Source organism: Callithrix jacchus, chromosome 14 (assembly GCF_049354715.1).
Source record: "Callithrix jacchus isolate 240 chromosome 14, calJac240_pri, whole genome shotgun sequence".
NCBI classification, from domain to species: Eukaryota; Metazoa; Chordata; class Mammalia; order Primates; family Cebidae; genus Callithrix; species Callithrix jacchus.
Window position 1 is genome coordinate 93245686 of NC_133515.1, and position 18153 is coordinate 93263838.

General features: G+C 36.7%; 2 long non-coding RNA genes across 5 annotated transcripts in view; one reads left to right on the top strand and one right to left on the bottom strand.

Annotated features, from left to right (window-relative positions):
- The window catches only part of LOC118147387 (uncharacterized), a 103505-nt gene that overhangs the window by 65510 nt on the left and 19842 nt on the right, over positions 1–18153 (top strand). For all 4 annotated transcript variants that reach the window (XR_013526136.1, XR_004733732.3, XR_013526135.1 and 1 more), the window contains one exon: positions 11417–11477. This is a non-coding gene — a long non-coding RNA (uncharacterized LOC118147387). The remainder of the gene's footprint in view (positions 1–11416; positions 11478–18153) is intronic.
- LOC118147386 (uncharacterized) overlaps positions 1–18153 on the bottom strand; it is an 88097-nt gene that overhangs the window by 497 nt on the left and 69447 nt on the right. Inside the window, exons 2-3 of the long non-coding RNA XR_004733730.3 lie at positions 1990–2066; positions 1682–1781 (exon numbers count right to left, since the gene is read on the bottom strand). This is a non-coding gene — a long non-coding RNA (uncharacterized LOC118147386). The remainder of the gene's footprint in view (positions 1–1681; positions 1782–1989; positions 2067–18153) is intronic.

The window sequence follows — 18153 nt, forward strand, 5'->3', positions numbered from 1 at the left end:
GGAAAATCACATTTTTTTCATGATAAGGGAGATACTTGTTAAAAAATGGGAAATAATCTGTGAAGGTATTCGATGGGCTGGGACTTTCACACCTTCAAGAGGCCCCTCCCACTGAACTGTCCCTATAGCAATTTGCTCCTTGCAGGGAACAAATGGGGAAGGACTCCCTTTTACCATTCTAGGTGTGCTGTTACAGCCTCCTCCTATGTGCCATCATATAATACAAATGTTCTCTAATAGCATCTAATAGCAATTACTAATAGAATATAACAGGTTTGCAATATTTTGAATTTGAAATGAAAAAAACTGATGGGTATCTTGTAAATGTGAAAATGTTTTACGTAAACATGTAGTATCTGAGAATAGGTTTAATTAACCCTTTCCAATTACATTAACTTTCTTAGATTTTCCCCTTCCCTCCTTTGTACACTTTCTGCCCTAATAGCAGCACCAATAAATTGGTCAGTGATTGTTCTCTAATTGTCTGTGCCCCATATTTTTCTCCATCTAGTCAGAAGGTTTTTAAATGATCATTTCTTTTGTTTCCACTTCTCAGTTCTCCTCCAACAAGGCTGGCCACGAAGCTCTGACTTTACAATTCATAATTGTGTTCTTAATGTACAGGTTAAATTTGGTTTGGAGAAACATGGGCCTGGTGTTTTAGATTGTTTAGATTCAATAATTCACAAATGTCTAGACATTCAAATAAGGTCAGAATAAAAATCTATTCTTTGAAATGTATTTAGCAATTCCAGACATCGATTTGGAGAAATGTGTCTTCCACAGGTAACTGAAAGAGAAATCTGTTCTGGTTCTAAATATGAGTCAAAGTAGCAAGACCCAGACCATCTTATCTATTTAAATGGAAGATCATTCTGAAAGGTATAAAGATGCCCCCACAAATCTGTCTGGTGCCAAAGCATCAAGGCACAATTTATCCCAAATGACTGCCATTGCTGTGAGACAAGAGCTGAATGTAAAGAGGCACTGGAGCTCACAATTCAACATTGATGGGGTTGTTTTCCCCAGGATACTACCTCATGATTTCTTCAAGTCTATTGACTGGTTTATTTTCCTCTTGGGAAAAATAAGATGCCTATTTTGTTTGGTGGCTGCAGGACTTGGTGCGACAAGATCCAGCCCACGTGTCTCTGGTGACTGTATAAGAACCAGGGCTTTCTGAATCTATGGCAACAATGTGCTGCTGTTCTGGTAGTAGCATGTCTTACTGTTATCTCTGATGGTGTGACCATCTCTGATGGTGTGACCTAACATAATGTGACACATACTAGAAGAAGTGATCAGGCAGGCAATGTTGCACATAACAAATATGCCATCTCATCTGAACCCAGTCCTGCTTTTAGCAGATACTAACTTAAAGGGTGTATCACTTTTGTCCATATCCCTCAAGGTTTTTGGTGATAAGAAGGCCATGTGAAGGCCACATCTGTTATGGATATAAAAGTAAGCAGTATCGGGTAGTAACAAAAGGTGATGTTTGAGATGTTATGTGCCCAAAAAATCAGTTGGAGGAGGTGTAATTGGGTGGTGAGAGTGAGGATAAGTGATCTATCCACTCTACCACTTGGTCTCTGAGACTCACAGCTGCAGCAAAGCAGTTAAGTTGTGCTTCAGTAAGATCAAGTGGGAAGGACAAGGCTGAGAAAACCTTAAGCTGTACCTTTAATATTTCACTGCAGAGAACTTCACAATTTGGTTCAAGTTCATTTCCTTGTTCAACTATTATAGTTCATGCCTTCCTTATATCCATCAGCCAGGATCTGGTCAAGCATACAGAAACCACTTTAAGAATTTTGAACAGAAAATTTGGTACAGAAATATATCTAAAAGTTCTTAGAAAGGGTTACGGGAAACACTAGGAAATGGTGGTACAATCCAGAGATAAGAAAGTGGAGGAAGCATCTAAAAACCTTCTTTTAGGACGAGGGAAGCAAAAGAGAAAAGAGAGATTTAGTGCATCAGCCCTACCTACAAATGCCTTTTGAGCCTCAGCTTTTCCATCCCTTATCGGCTACTTCTGCTGATGGGAACTAATCAGAATCCAACTGGAAAAGGAGTCCAAAGAATGTCATTTTTAGTTTTTCAACTAAAACAGAACACAGAACAGTGAGTAGGAATGGAGTTCAGTAAAGACAGACAATATTTGTCATATTATGGTTTGGTTATTTTAATGAAAGGTAAACAAGGCAGGAATATATTTTTCTGTATAACGTATATATACGTAGACATGTATACGCATGGACATAGGTAACTACAACACCTAGTGATAATGTGCTAGACTTAAGTGTCAGGTAACCGTGTGTTTATTCCCAGCTGTCGTTGTATGCCTGGGACTGAACAATAACACCTGCTATGTATTCTCATTAGTAGAACGCAGAGGATGCAACATATTCTAAAGATATGGCATATTTAGCTACAGTGCACATTAAATGCTTTAAAATGCTTTATACTTTAATCTCATTTGACAAAGGTTTTGCAAATATTAGCACAATAGTTCTTCTCACTTTGGAATGGATTTAAAACACTGTATGAGAACTGATATTTTGCTACTTACCGTCTCTTCAATTGTGGCACAATAAATACTTGATATTTAAACTAAAGGTTGACCCTAATACCTAGGGAAGAGAGTGACACACATTTACTATGTTATTAGAAATATTAAAAAAAACCCCACAGTGTCCTTTTCAAAGTAGCATGGAGTAGGAGAAAAACAGATTGTAAAAAATTAAATAATTTACAATGTGAGTCTTAAAAGGAATTTTCTACAACTTGTTTTTTCATGGCACAGAAATGCCTCGCTGTATTGATCATCACTGAGAAGTGAGGTGTTCTACTTAACTGTTTTTCATATAAGTGAAGACTACCTTTTTAATTTATTTTTAATCATTTCAATATTTTAAAAGTAACATTTATTGTTTTCCTGCATATAAAATTAACATACGAGAGAGGAGCTGGATCAAGATTGTAAACTGAGCCCATATTTTTTCTTACTATCTCTGCACTAAAAATTAACAGAAATTACAGAAATAATACTTTTGTATAAACAATAGAAAGTAAGAAAGGGTCTCTTAGGAAATTCTGGAAGAGAGAGAGTAGTTGGGATAAATTTTCAGAGGGATCAACATATAGAAAATTGCCAAATACCAGTGGTAAGAACACTCTCTTTTTAAAGTTGAGAAAAATCCAAGCTTTATGACAAATTCAAAACCACTAAAGGCCTATAGCATAATCAAATTACTGAACATGGATAAACTGGGCCATATGGATGCCTTAAGCTCTCCTAACGATGAGATTTTGCTTGTGTGTGTATATGTGTGTGTGTGTTTGCACATGTATGTGTTTTAGTTTTTTATTTTTTAATTTTTTATTATACTTTAAGTTTTGCAGTACATGTATAGAATGTGCAGGTTTGATACATAGGTATACACGTGCCATGGTGGTTTGCTGCATCCATCACCCTGTCATCTACATTAGGTATTTCTCCCAATTCTATCCCTCCCATAGCCTTCCACCCCCTTGCTATCCCTCCACTAGCCCCAGCCCCATAACAGGCCCCAGTATATGATGTTCCCCTCCCTGTGTCCATGTGTTCTCATTGTTCACCACCTACTTATGAGTGAGAACATGCAGTGTTTGATTTTCTGTTCTTGTGTCAGTTTGCTGAGAGTGATGGTTTCCAGCTTCATCCATGTCCCTGCAAAGGATGTGAACTCATCCTTTTTTATGGCTACATAGTTTTCCATGGTGTATATGTGCCACATTTTTTTTATCTAGTCTATAATTGATGGACATTTGGGTTGGTTCCAAGTCTTTGCTATTGTGAACAGTGCCACAGTAAACATACCTGTACATGTGTCCTTATAATAGAATGATTTATACTCCTTTGGGTATATACCCAGTAATGGGATTGCTGGGTCAAATCGTATTTCCAGATATATATCCTTGAGGAACCCTTACACTGTTTTCCACAATAGTTATCTAATTTACACTCCTGCCAATAGTGTAAAAGCATTCCTATTTCTCTACATCCTCTCCAGCATCTGTTGTCTCCTGATTTTTTTCAATGGTCACCATTCTAACTGGCATGAGATGGTATCTCACTGTGGTTTTGATTTGCATTTCTCTATTGACCAGTGATGAGGAGCTTTTTTTCATGTTTGTTGGTTGCATAAATGTCTTCTTTTGAGAAGTGTCTTGTTCATATCCATTGCCCACTTTTTGATGGGGTAGTTTGTTCTTTCTTGTAAATTTGTTTAAGTTCTTTGTAGATTCTGGATAGTAGCCTTTGGTCAAATGAGTAGATCACAAACATTTTCTCCAATTCTTTAGGTTGCCTGTTCACTCTGATGATACTTTCTAGTGCTATGCAGAAGCTCTTTAGTTTAATTAGATCCCGTGTGTCTGTTTAGGCTTTTACTGCCATTGCCTTGGTCTTTTAATCATGAAGTCCTTGCCCGTGCCTATGTCCTGAATGATATTGCATTGGTTTTCTTCTATGGTTTTTATGGTGTTTTAGGTCTTATGTTTAAATCTTTAATCCACGTGGAGTTAATTTTTGTATAAGGTGTAAGGAAGGGATCCAGTTTCAGTTTTTGCATATGGCTAGCTAGTTTTCCCAATACCATTTATTTAATAGGGAATCCTTCCCCTATTGATTGTTTTTGTCAGGTTTGTCAAAGATCAGATGTTCGTAGATGTGTGGCGTTACTTCTGAGGCCTCTGTGCTGTTCCATTGGTCTATATCTCTGTTTTGGTAACAGTACCATGCTGTTTTGATTACTGTAGGTTCATTTGAAGTCAGGTAGCATGATGCCTCCAGCTTTGTTTTTTTTTTTTTTTTTTTTCTTTTCCTTAGGATTGTCTTGGCTATGTGGGCTCTTTTTTGGTTCCATATGAAGTTTAAGGCAGTTTTATCCAGTTCTGTGCCAAAAGTCAATGGTAACTTGTTAGGGATAGCATTGATTCTACAAATTATTTTGGACAGTATGGCCATTTTCATGATATTGATTCTTACTAACAATGAGCATGGAATGTTTTTCCATCTGTTTGTGTCCTCTCTTATTTCCTTGAGCAGTGGTTTGTAGTTCTCCTTGAAGAGGTCCTTCACATCTCTTGTTAGTTGTATTCCTAGGTATTTAATTCTCTTTGTAGCAATTGTGAATGGGAGTTCACTCATGATTTGACTCTCTGATTGTCTGTTACTTGTTTATAGGAATAGTTGTAATATTTGCATATTGATTTTGTATCCTGAGACTTTGCTGAAGTTGCTTATCAGCTTAAGGAGATTTTGAGAGCTAACCTGATGTTAAGATTTCTTCTGCTTCCTAAGGATTTTTAAAGCCAGATTATCCTTTAGAATCTGAGCATAATTTTCTGTTGTCCAACATTTTTGTAGATATTTATTTTTAAATTTAGTCATTTACCTGAAAGAACTCAATCTGTGGTTAATATTTGGCAGTACATGGTTAAGTAGGGGCATGGATTCGACTCAGTCTTTTTACCTTGTTCAGTTTCTAAGGTCAATGGCTGGAGGGTCAGTGCATAGGCATAATGGTTTAGCAGATTTCCAGTGTATTATAATCCTGATTGAAACTATTCTATCTGGTTCTGTTTGTATGCTTTAACAAAAAAAATTGAGTGTATGTAAGTAAACCTTAGGAATATGTATTTAGTAGTCCTTTTCTAGAAGAAACATGTCAAAATCTAAAATCAATAGAATTTCATCACTTTTACGAGTCAAATTAAGGGCCACTGCCTAGCCATTTCAGCCATTTGCCATGATTTTACTTGGAATTTAGATCTTAGAATAACTGTAAAAGCTACCATTCATGTTAGAGGGTAGGAGGAAGAGATTTTCAGGAATGAAATGGCCCTCAAAACTTCAGAAATTACTACCATGTAGTAAGGGATTTCTGGGGGTAAAAATACAGAGTTTGATTACCTGCCAGCTTGTTTACAAATGAATCATCACAATGAAGATGAGTGAAAATATCTACCCTTTTTCTGTCTAGATGAATTCTTCTTTCCCAGGATCACAATCATGCTTTAAAATTTTAAATTTCATCCTAAACTTTTAACAATAATTTCTTAAATTCAAAATAGTTGAAACCCAGCATCCCTTGTGCATCTTCACGTTTATGTCAGTCAAATAGTGTTATATAATCACTTTTTAATTCTTAAGTTCAAGGTTGATATTATCTTCATTTGGAAGATAAAGAATTTTTTCCCCACAGAGCAATTTCACAATTTTAAGGAATTTGCCAGTAATCACATAGCATGAAAAGTGGTAGAACTAGAATTTAATTCAAGTCTCCATATTTCTAAAAACCATGCTCTTTATTTCTCTTTTAAAATTTATTTTCACCATAGTATATAATCATTAATAATATGTGATTTAAACTAGGGCCTAAAAGGTGGATATTTTAATACCCAGAATGATAATGGTAAGGAAATCGAAGGAGGAGAATAGGTAGAGATAAATCAGAAGCAAGAACTGACAGGGCAATCAGGAAGACCTACTTTTTTGGAATGTAGAAAATGTGTCTAGCAGCAGTACAAATAAGATAAAGATGGTAAAGGTATTGTACATCAAGCCATTGTACCTCATACTGAGGTATCTGTAAGAGCTGCTCTAGGACTGGAGTGTCACTTAAGTTGACTCATTTTTATAATCTAGGCATATATGCCATATCTCATAAGGGAAGAGACTATAAAAATGATAAGAGCACTTTGTGGTTGGTGGTAAGTCACATATGGAATAAAATTGTTTTATTTAAGGACATTTTTAAAGAAATAATTAAATACAGGATGATTTGTATGCTGCTGGCTTAAAAAATGTTTAACACCTTTACCTAGGTAAGAAGTTGATAGGCTCTTACTTTTTATGTATTTATTTTTTTGTTATACTTTTTAAGCTCTGGGGTACATGTGCAGAACATACAAGTTTGTTACATAGGTATATACATGTCACAGTGGTTTGCTGCATCCATCACCCCATCATCTACATTAGGTATTTTTCCTGATTCTATCCCTCCCCAAACCCCCAGCCCCTGCTATCCCTCCCTTAGCCCTCCCACCCCCAACAGACCACAGTGTGTGATGTTGCCCTCCCTGTGTCCATATGTTCTCATTGTTCAACACCCACTTATGAGTGAGAACATATGGTGTTTGGTTTCCTGTTCTTGTGTCAGTTTGCTGAGAATGATGGTTTCCACTTTATCCATGTTCCTGCATAGGACATGAACTCATCCATATTTATGGCTGCATAGTATTCCATGGTGTATATGTGTCACATTTTCTTTATCTAGTCTATCATTGATGGGCATTTGGGTTGGTTCCAAGTCTTAGCTATTGTGAACATACCTGTGCATGTGTCTTTATAACAGAATGATTTACAATCCTTTGGACATATACCCAGTAATTGTGTTGCTGGGTCAAATGGTATTTCTAGTTCTAGATCCTTGAGTAATAACCACACTGTCTTCCACAGTGGTTGAACTAATTTGTGTAAAAGTGTTCCTATTTCTCCACATCCTCTCCAGCATCCATTGTCTCCTGATTTTTTTAATGATCACCATTCTAACCGGCGTTTGATTTGCATTTCTCTAACAACCAGTGATGATGAGCTTTTTTTCATATGTTTGTTGGCTGCATAAATGCCTTCTTTTGAGAAGTGTCTTGTTCATAGCCTTTCCTCATTTTTAATGGGGTTGTTTTTTTCTTATAAATTTGTTAAAGTTCTTTGTAGATTCTGGATATTAGCCTTTTGTCAGATGGGTAGATTACCAACATTTTCTCCAATTCTATAGATTGCCTGTTCACTCTGATGATAGTTTTTAGTGTTATACAGAAGCTCTTTAGTTTAATCAGATCCCATTTGTCTATTTTGGCTTTTTTAGCCATTGCTTTTGGTATTTTGGTAATGAAGTCCTTATCTATGCCTATGTCCTGAATGGTATTTCCTAGGTTTTCTTCTAGGGTTTTTATGGTATTATGTCTTAGGTTTAAATCTTTAATCCATGTGGAGTTAATTTTTGTATAAGGTGTAGGGAAGGGATCTAGTTTTAGCTTTCTGCATATGGCTAGCAAGTTTTCCCAACACCATTTTTGAATAGGAAATCCTTTCCCCATTGCTTGTTTTTGTCAGGCTTGTCAAAAATCAGATGGTTGTAGATATGTGGTTATTTCTGAGGCCTCTGTTTTGTTTCATTGGTTTATATCTGTGTTTTGGTAGCAGTACCATGCTGTTTTGATTACTGTAGCCTTGTAGTATAGTTTGAAGTCAGGCAGTATGATGCCTCCAGCTTTGTTTTTCTTTTATTTATTTATTTATTTTTGCTTAGGATTTTCTTGGCTATGCAGGCTCTTTTTTGGTTCCATATTAAGTTTAAGGTGATTTTTCCTTAGTTTTAAAGTAAAATGAAATATTTAACTTTAAAAAGTGCTGAGAATGGGGATATTAAAAGTCACCCAGGAGATGATATTCAATAAATCATGTGGATTAGATCCATCACATGGTAGAGGACTGAATTTTAGAGCATTCCAAATAGAGGTGGTGATTGTTTCAAGTACATAGGAATTGTTCAAATATTAAAGTGCATTGACTTGCACAGAACAAAATTCAATTTAACAGGGGCATCAAGTACAACAGAGAAAAATAAACAATCAGAAGGACACAAAGATAGTTAAGTTGCAGAAGTATAGGAAAAGTAAGTAGTAGTCACATGGGACAAAGCAGAGCAATGTCTAAAAGGAAGTCTCTGGAAATGGTCACACAATGGTCAGTATGAAATCCAGAGCTCAAGGAATTCTGAAATATGTGCGTGGTAAAAATGTAGAGCCAATTAATTATATGGATTTGAGAAAGACATGAAATAGCATAATCTTACATTAATAATGTTTATTGAATATATACTCTAAGAAGTACAACAAATATAATAGTAAAATGTCTTCAATGGGTATAGTTTTTTGCAGCTTGCATGGCAGGGAGCTGGGCCAGGTGCTAAGGTAATACGAAGGGGATCCAATATAGTAGGAGTTCCCAACCCCAGAGCCACAGAGTAGTATGGGTTTGTGGCCTGTTAGGAACTGGGCCACACTGCAGGAGGTGAGCAAGTATTACTGCCTGCCTGAGCTCTGCCTCCTGTCAGAGCAACTGCAGCATTAGAATCTCATAGGAACGTGAACCGTTTTGTGAATGTGCATGTGAGGGATCTAGGTTGCAAGCTCCTTATAAGAATCTAATACCTGGGGATCTGAGGTGGAACAGTTTCATCCTGAAACCATCCACCACCATCTCTCTGCCATCTCCCAGTCAGTCCAAGGAAAAATTTCTTCTGTGAGACAGTTCTCTGGTGCCAAAAGGGTTGGAGACTACTGCAATACAGAATCTATTCTTGAGGAGCTCCCATTTTTCTATGAGAGATTAAACAGGTACACAAGTAGAAAAATGAAAAGTGCCCCAGAGAGGCCAACAATTTGGCTTTTCTCCGAAGACTCTCCCATACTAGTGACATCAAGTGTTTCCTCATTAATTCCCGATGAATGAGATCACCAGATACATTCTTTCTTTATTTGCTGGACTAATAAGCACTATGAGCTCAGGGACTGTATCTGCCTTGTTCCTGCTGCTTGCGCAGTTTCTAAAACAGAATCTGGAACAAAGATTGCTTAATAAAACATTTTTAAAAATGAAGTAATAGATGGAGGGATGGATGAATGCATGAAGAGATGGAAGGAAGGATGGATAAATTAGTAAAAGAATGGAACCCTAACCATTGTTCAGATGAAATACTGCTTTACATGACCTTCTTTATTTTTCCAGTTGTATTTACCAGTCTATATATTTCTCCTACTATGTCGACCCTTGGGGTTAAAAAACATAATACTGTACTCAGCTGTCCTGTTTGAAATCTGCCACATTGTATCTCTCAACCTTGTGTTCTTAATTTGTTCCTTTAACATCACAGTAGCAGCCCAGGTAACTTACAAATACAAGAAAAGATACTGTTAGATTCTTTTGAAAGATAGAAAAATGCAATTTTCTTCACGTTCTCAAAATGATATAGCTTTTGAAAATATTACACTTTTTACCAACTTCTGAATTCAGAGCTAAAGAGTTACCTTTCAATTACTTTCCACATGAACATAATGTGATTTGATATTGTCACCAAGTTCTGATAAATGGAAAATTATTTGTACTTAGTCTGAGAAGTATTGAAGAACTCTATAAAGTTGATCAGGTTTTGCTAGACTTTAAAATTATTGCGGCCCCTGCAAACACCAGATACATCAAATTATTTGAAAGGGTGATGAAAAAACGTTGGTCTGATTAAACTGAGACCATTCTCTGACTTCCTAAGCTGTCAGACAACCTAGGAACTATTGCATACTGCATATGTCTCTTTCTGAAATGTTCTCTGCTTTCATTTTTATGAGAGTGAAAGCACAGTTCTATAATATATGAAGAAATCTGTGGATTCTGTAGAGACAGGAACAATGTGACATAAATCTCAGGAAAGCATCTGATTTCACAAATTTCCCATTTGATTCCTGCTATTGTATGAGGCTGGGCTCTTCGTCTCTATCAAAATCAATTTGGATGCCTTCTTGAGACTGCCCCCAGAGAAGCCAATACTCTTGTGGATTGGACCACAGATGCTATAAGTCTGAATGTACATTTAGGTATTGGTGTGCTTTAAATTTAAATGCATGACTAATTTTGCATTATAGTGTCTTAGTAGAATACTAAGATGATTCCTGAGAGAAGTAGCATTAAATCCACTCTTGGGGACTTTTTTTGGGAGGGTGGGGAATCAGATAGTCATATCTCTGAGAAAAATATGTGGTAAAGACCAGGGAATATGACATAGAATTTAATGTCAGACTTAATACTTTCCACAAGTTGGATATTGGAAAGATTTATAGAGGAAGTGTGACTTATGAGTGTTAAAGGCCAGGAATAGTCTAGATAAGTTGAGAAAGGGTGTAGGTAGTTTAATGGTGATAACAGCTTTGGGCACAGATCAAGAAGGACAAGGGAGCAGAAGATCCATATTTAGCAGGAGTGGCTGGGAGAAGTGCCACAGGAGAGCCAGAAGGCATCCTAATGTGTCCATATACAAGGAATTTTCTGTTTACTCTTTACAATAGGGTGGGTTTTCTGCTTGGTGGAAGCATTAAGTTCAACGTCTATACATTTAGAAGCCACTCTATGTCCTTGATGTGGAAGAAGGTTATGATAAAAGTCATGTTTTAAATTAGATCTATAATACTTATTGATAACAGCAAACACTGTAAGGACTTAAAGCACATTGAACACTGTTCCTCTATATCTATGAACTAATGTATCTCTCAAAACAATTTAATGAGTTTGCTACTATTACTTCTGTTTCAGATAACCAAGCTGAGAATCAGAAAAGCTAAGAAGCTTGCTCAAGAATGGATAATAATAAAAGGTAGGCTTGGGAAACAAACTAACCTAGGCATTTGGGCTCCAGAGCCTGCTAAATGCTAAGCTAAAAGCTATGCTAAGCTTTCCGTTTGTTTGCTATATATTTTTATATAATAAAGTTTTTACAATAAAATAACATTTAATAGTTTTATATTACTGGTTAGTACGGCTATATCAGAAGGTACTCACTTTTCTTTTGGGTAAACAGTTTGTTTTCATTTTTTTAAATGTTATGATAAGCAAAGCTGCATGAATTTTTATCTTTGTAAACACACCTCCAGGAAAAATCAGTTATTAGCAGTGAAATGACTGGATCAAAGGATATGCATATTTTTAAGGATTTTGACATAGGCTGTCCTAAATCACTCTCTAGAAAAATTTTTCCCAATTTGCATTGTCCTATGAGATACTGAGATAACTTTCGTTAAATTCTCACCAGAAATGATTATCTTTTTTTATCTTTGACAGTTTAACAATTTCCATGCTAATCATTATAGATTCAATTTGAATTTTTGATTATAAATTTAAAATATTAAATAATTTTGTGTTTTATTCTAATTTATATCTCTTCTTTTCTGTTTAAGTGATCTTACTGTTGTTTAACATATTTGTAATTGTGTTTCGTAGAGTGCAGTGATCATTCCCATTGTTATAGCAAAATTGTAGAGGTTTTAGTTGTTAAAAAAAAAAAGCTTTCAAGTTTTTTTTTTCAAGTCAAATATATCAATATTTTTCTTTAGAGCATTTCTGAGTTTAATGCTTAGAAAAACTTAGCATAATCTCAAGGTTATAGAATTATTTGCTCTCATTTTGTATTGTTTTCTATGATTTTAATTTTTAAAAATTGATTTTGATGAATTATCTAGACAGATTGCTTTTGTTTTTCCTCAAATAAGTAGCTGCTTGTCCCAAGTTTATCAAGTGACTGTTCAGCCACCAGTGTCACTGACCATCATTTTTTTCTTTATGCCATTAAGAGAAAGCATAACATTAATTAATCATATTGAGTAATGTTTAATTATATAACTTAATTACTTTATGTTCTAATATGTTAGCTCTTTTCCCTGAGACCTTTGTCTTAATTATCAGAATGGTTTTTATTGTTATTGGAAAATAACTGGATCTTAATTATAAAACTGGATCTTAATTATAAAAATACTACAAACTTATTGCAGAAACAAATCAAACAGTAGGAAAAACAGAAGAAAGGTAATAATTATGATTTGGTTTTTGGGTTTTATCCTTCTATCTCTGTTGGTTGTTGCTTTTAACATGCATTTTTCAAGACAGTGTATATATTGATTTGTAATTATTTGTTTTATTTGTAATACTTTATTTTTAGAGCTGCTTTAGGTTTACAGCAAAATTTAAATTACAAGGAATATTTGTTATAACCAATGAACCTACATTGACATATCATAACACAATGCACACAATTTACATTAGGGTTCATTTTTGGTGTTACACATTCTATGAGTTTCATCAAATGTTTATTGATACGCATTAACCATTACAGTCTCATACAGAGTATTTTCACTGCTCAAAAATCCTCTGGGCTCTGCTGTTCATTCCTTCAGATTCCACTCCCCCCAATCCCCTGCAACCACTGATCTCTGTATTTTCTCTGTAGTTTTGCCTTTTCCAGACCCTCATATGATTGGAACCATATAGAATATCACATTTTAAGATTGGCTTCTTCCATTAGCAATAAGCACTTAATTTTTCTCCATCTCTTTTAATGGATTGATAATAATTTGTTTAGTGCTGAATAATACTCCATTGCCTGAATGTACCACAATTTATCCATTCACCTACTGCCATACATCTGGGTTGCCTCCAAGGTTTAGCAATTATAAATAAAATTGCTATAAACATCCACTTGCAGGATTTTGTGTGGGCATAAGTTTCTAAATGCTTTGGGTAAATACCAAGAAACATGATTGCTGGATCATATGGTAATATTATGTTTTGTAATGAATCTTTGAAATCAACAATATTGAATTTTTATAGCTAAATATACATGTATAGCACAAAAAAAGTGTCACAATTTATTCAACTAATCACACATTGTTTTATTTTCAGGTATTTTTCAAATATTCTGTTAAAATAATACAACATTTTTATATACAAATCTTTGGGGAAAGATGTAAGATGTTAAAGCAGGTTTGCAGGCAAGATGGCCTAATAGAAACCGTTCTTGTGTACAGCTCCCAGTGAGAGCAACACAGAAGGTAGGTGATCTTCACATTTCCAAGTGAGGTACATGGCTCATCTCATTGGAACCAGTTAGAAAGGGGATGCAGCCCAAGGAGGGTGAGCTGAAGCAAGGTGGGGTGTCACCTCATCCTGGAAGTGCAAGGGGCCAGGGAACTCCCTCTCCTAGCCAAGAGAATCCATTAGGGACTTTTTCCAGCACTCTAGTAGGCTGGCTCACATACTGCGCTTTTCCACAGTCTTCACAGCCCGCAGACCAGGAGATTCCCTCTGGTGCCTACAATACCAGCACCCCAGGTGTCCAGCAAAAAACTGGGCTACCATTTGTGAAGACACCAAGCTAGTCACAGCAGGTGTTTTTGTTTGTTTCATACCCCAATGGAGTTGTTTAGAATACCAGCAAGTCAGAACTGCTCACTCCCGTGAAAAGAGAGGCTGAATCTCAGAAGCCAAGTGATCTGGCTTGGCAGATCTCACCCCCACAAAGACCAGCAAGCTAAGATCCACTGGCTTGAAATTCTCATAGCCAACGGAGGAGTCTGAGCTCAACCTGTGGCATTCGAGTGCAGTGAGGGGAGGAATGTCTGCCATTGCTGAGGCTCCAGTAGGTAGTTTTAACCTCACCTGTGTAAACAAAGTTATTGGGAAGTTTACAAAGCAACTGGGCAGACACATGCACCTCATCAAGGCCTCTTGATGTCACTGTGTCACTAGACTCCCTCCTCACTGGTCAGGGCATCCTTGAGAAAAGGCAGCAGCCCATCAGAGATTTATAAATAAAGCCCCCACTGTTCTTGGACAGAGGACTTGGGAAAAGGGGTGATCGTGGGTACAGCTTCAGCAGACTTAAATGTTTCTGCCTGGCAGCTCTGAAGGGAGAGGCAGATCTCCCAGCACAGCATTTGAGCTCAGATAAGGGACAAACTTCCCCCTCCAGTGGCTCCCTGGCCCCTGTGTATCTTGACTGAGAGACACCTCCCAGCAGGTGCTGACAGACACCTTATATAGGAGAGCTCTGGCTAGCATCTGGTGGGTATCGTTCTGGGACAAAGCTACCAGAGGAAGGAACAGGGAGTAATCTTTGCTGTTCTACAGGCCCTGCTGGTGATTCCCAGGCAGGAAGGGTATGAAGTGGACCTCCAGTGAACTCCAGCAGACCTGCAGCAGAGGGGACTGACTGTTAAAAGGAAAACTGTTAGAAGGAAAACTAAGTTTCAACATCAACAGAAGGAATGTCCACTCAGAGACCCCATCCAAAGGTCACCAACTCCAAAGACCAAGGTGGATAAATCCATGAAGATATAAGAAGAAACCAGTGCAAAAAGGCTGAAAACTCCAAAAACCAGAATGCCTCTCCTCCTCCAAGGGACCACAGTTCCTCACCAGCAAGGTACCAAAACTAGATGGAGAATGGGTTTAAGGAATTGACAGAAGCAGGCTTCAGAATGTGGGTAATAACAAACTTCTCCAAGCGAAAGGAGCTTGTTCTAATACAATGCAAGGAGGCTATGAACCTTGAAAAAAGGTTAGACAAAATGCTAATGAGAATAACCAGTGTGGAAAAGAACACAAACGACTTGATGGAGCTGAAAGACACAGCACAAGAATGTCGTGAAGCATATACAAGTTTAAATAGCCAAATTGATCAAGCGGAAGAAAGGATATCAGAGGTTGAAGATCAGCTCAGTTAAAGCAAGAAGGCCAGGTTAGAGAAAAAAGAGCAAAAAGAAATGAACAAAGCCTCTAAGAAACATGTGCGTATGTGAAAACACCAAATTTACGTTTGATTGGAGTACCTGAAAGTGATGAGGAGAATGAAACCAAGTTGGAAAACACAGTTCAGGATATTATCCAAAACTTCTCCAACCTAACAAAGCAGGCCAACATTCAGATTCAGGAAATGCAGAGAACACCACAAAGATATTCCTCGAGAACCCCAAGACACATAATCGTCAGATTCATCAGGGTAAATAAAGGAAAAAATGCTAAGGGCAGCCAGAGAGAAATGCTACCCACAAAAAAGACCATCAGACTTACAGCAGATCTCTCTGCAGAAACCCTACAAGTCAGAAGAGAGTGGGGGCCAATATTCAACATCCTTTAAAAAAAGAATTTTCAACCCAGAATTTTATATCCAGCCAAACTAAGCTTTATAAGCAAAGGAGAAACAAAATCCTTTATGGACAAGCAACTGCTGAGCGATTTTTTTCACCACCAGGTCTGTCTTACAAGAGCTCCTGAAGAAAGCACTAAACATGAAAAGGAAGAACCAGTACCAGCCACTGCAAAAACATACCAAATTGTAAAGACCATCAACACAACAAAGAAACTGCATCCACCTAACAGGCAAAACAACCAGCTAGCATTAAAATGGCAGGATCAAATTCACATATAACAATATTAAACTTAAATGTAAATGGGTTAAATGCCCCAATTAAAAGATACAGACTGGCAAATTGAATAAAGAGGCAAGACCCATTAGTGTGCTATATTCAAGAGACCCACCACATGTGCAAAGAAACACATGGGCTTGAAATAAAGGGATGGAGAAAGATTTACCAAGCAAATGGAGAGCAAAAAAAGGCAGGGATTGCAATCCCAGTCTCTGAAAAAACAAACTTTAAAGCAACAAAGATCAAAAGACACAAAGAATAACATTACATAATGGTAAAGGGATCAATGCAATAAGAAGTGCTAACTATCCTAAAATTATATGCACCAAACACAGAAGCACCCAGATAGATTTAGACTCAAAATTAACAAGGATATCCAGGACCTGAATTCAGATCTGGACCAAGCAGACCTAATATCTACTAGAACCCCAAATCGACAGAATATACATATACATTCTTCTCAGCAACACGTCACACTTATTCTAAAACTGAACACATAACAGGAAGTAAAACACTCCTCAGCAAATACAAAAGAAATCATAACAAACAACAGTCTCTCAGACCACAGTGTAATCAAATTAGACCTCAGAATTAGGAAACTCACTCAAAACTATACAACTACAAGGAAACTAAACAACCTGCTCCTGAAGGACTGATGGATAAATAAATAATAAAATAAAGGCATAAATAAAGATGTTCTTTGAAACCAAACAGAATGGATACACAATGTACAATAATCTCTGGGACACATTTAAAGCAGGGTGTAGAGGGAAATTTGTAACACTAAATGCCCAAAGAGAAATGAGGAAAGATCTAAAATTGATACCTAATGTCATGATTCAAGAACTAGAGGAGCAATATCAAACAAATTCAAAAACTAGCAGAAGACAGAAATAACTAAGGTCAGAGCAGAACTGAAGGACATTGACACACACAAAAAAAAACCCTTCAAATAATCAATGAATCTAGGAGCTGGTTTTTTGAAAAGATCAACAAAATAGACCACTAGCCAGACTAAGGAAGAAAAAGAGAAGAATCAAATAGATGCTATATAAAATATTAAGGGGGATATCACCACCAATCCAACAGAAATACAAACTACCATCAGAGAATACTATAAAAACCTCTATGCAAATAAACCAGAAAATCTAGAAGAAAAGAGTAAATTCCTGAACATATACACCCTCCCAATACTACACCAGGAAGAAGTTGAATCCCTGAATAGACCAATAAAAGGTCTGAAATTGAGGCAGCAATTAAGAGGCTAACAACCAAAAAAAGTCCAGGACCAGACAGGTTCACAGCCAAATTCTACCAGAGGTACAAAGAAGAGCTGGTACCATTCCTTCAGAAACTATTCCAAACAACAGAAACAGAGGGGATCCTCCCTAATTTTATGAGACCAACATCATCCTGATACCAAAACCTGGCAGAAGCACAACTAAAAAAGAAAATTTCAGGACAATATCCATTATGAACATTGATGTGAAAATCCTCAATAAAACACTGGCAAATCAAATCCAACAGCACATCAAAAAGCGTATCCATCATGATCAAGTCCGCTTCATCCCTGGGAGGCAAGGTTGCTTCAACATATGTAAATCAATACATATATAATCCATCACATTAACAGAACCAAAGTCAAAAACCACATAATTATCTCTATAGATGCAGAGAGGGCCTTCAACAAAATTCAGCAGCCCTTTATGCTAAAAACTCTCAATAAACTAGGTATTGATGGAATGTATCTGAAAATAATAAAAGCTATTTCTGACAAAGCCACAGCCAATATCATACTGAATGGGCAAAAACTGGAAGCATTCCCTTTGAAAACCAGCACAATAAAAGGATGCCCTCTCTTGCCACTCTTATTCAACATAGTGTTAGAAGTTCAGGCAAGGGCAATCAGGCAAGAAAAAGAAATAAAGGGTATTCAATTAGGAAAAGGGGAAGTCAAATTGTCTCTAGTTACAGATGACATGATGATATATTTAGAAGACCCCTCTTCTCAGCCCAAAATCTCCTTAATCTGATAAGCAAGTTGAGCAAAGTCTCAGAATGTAAAATCAATGT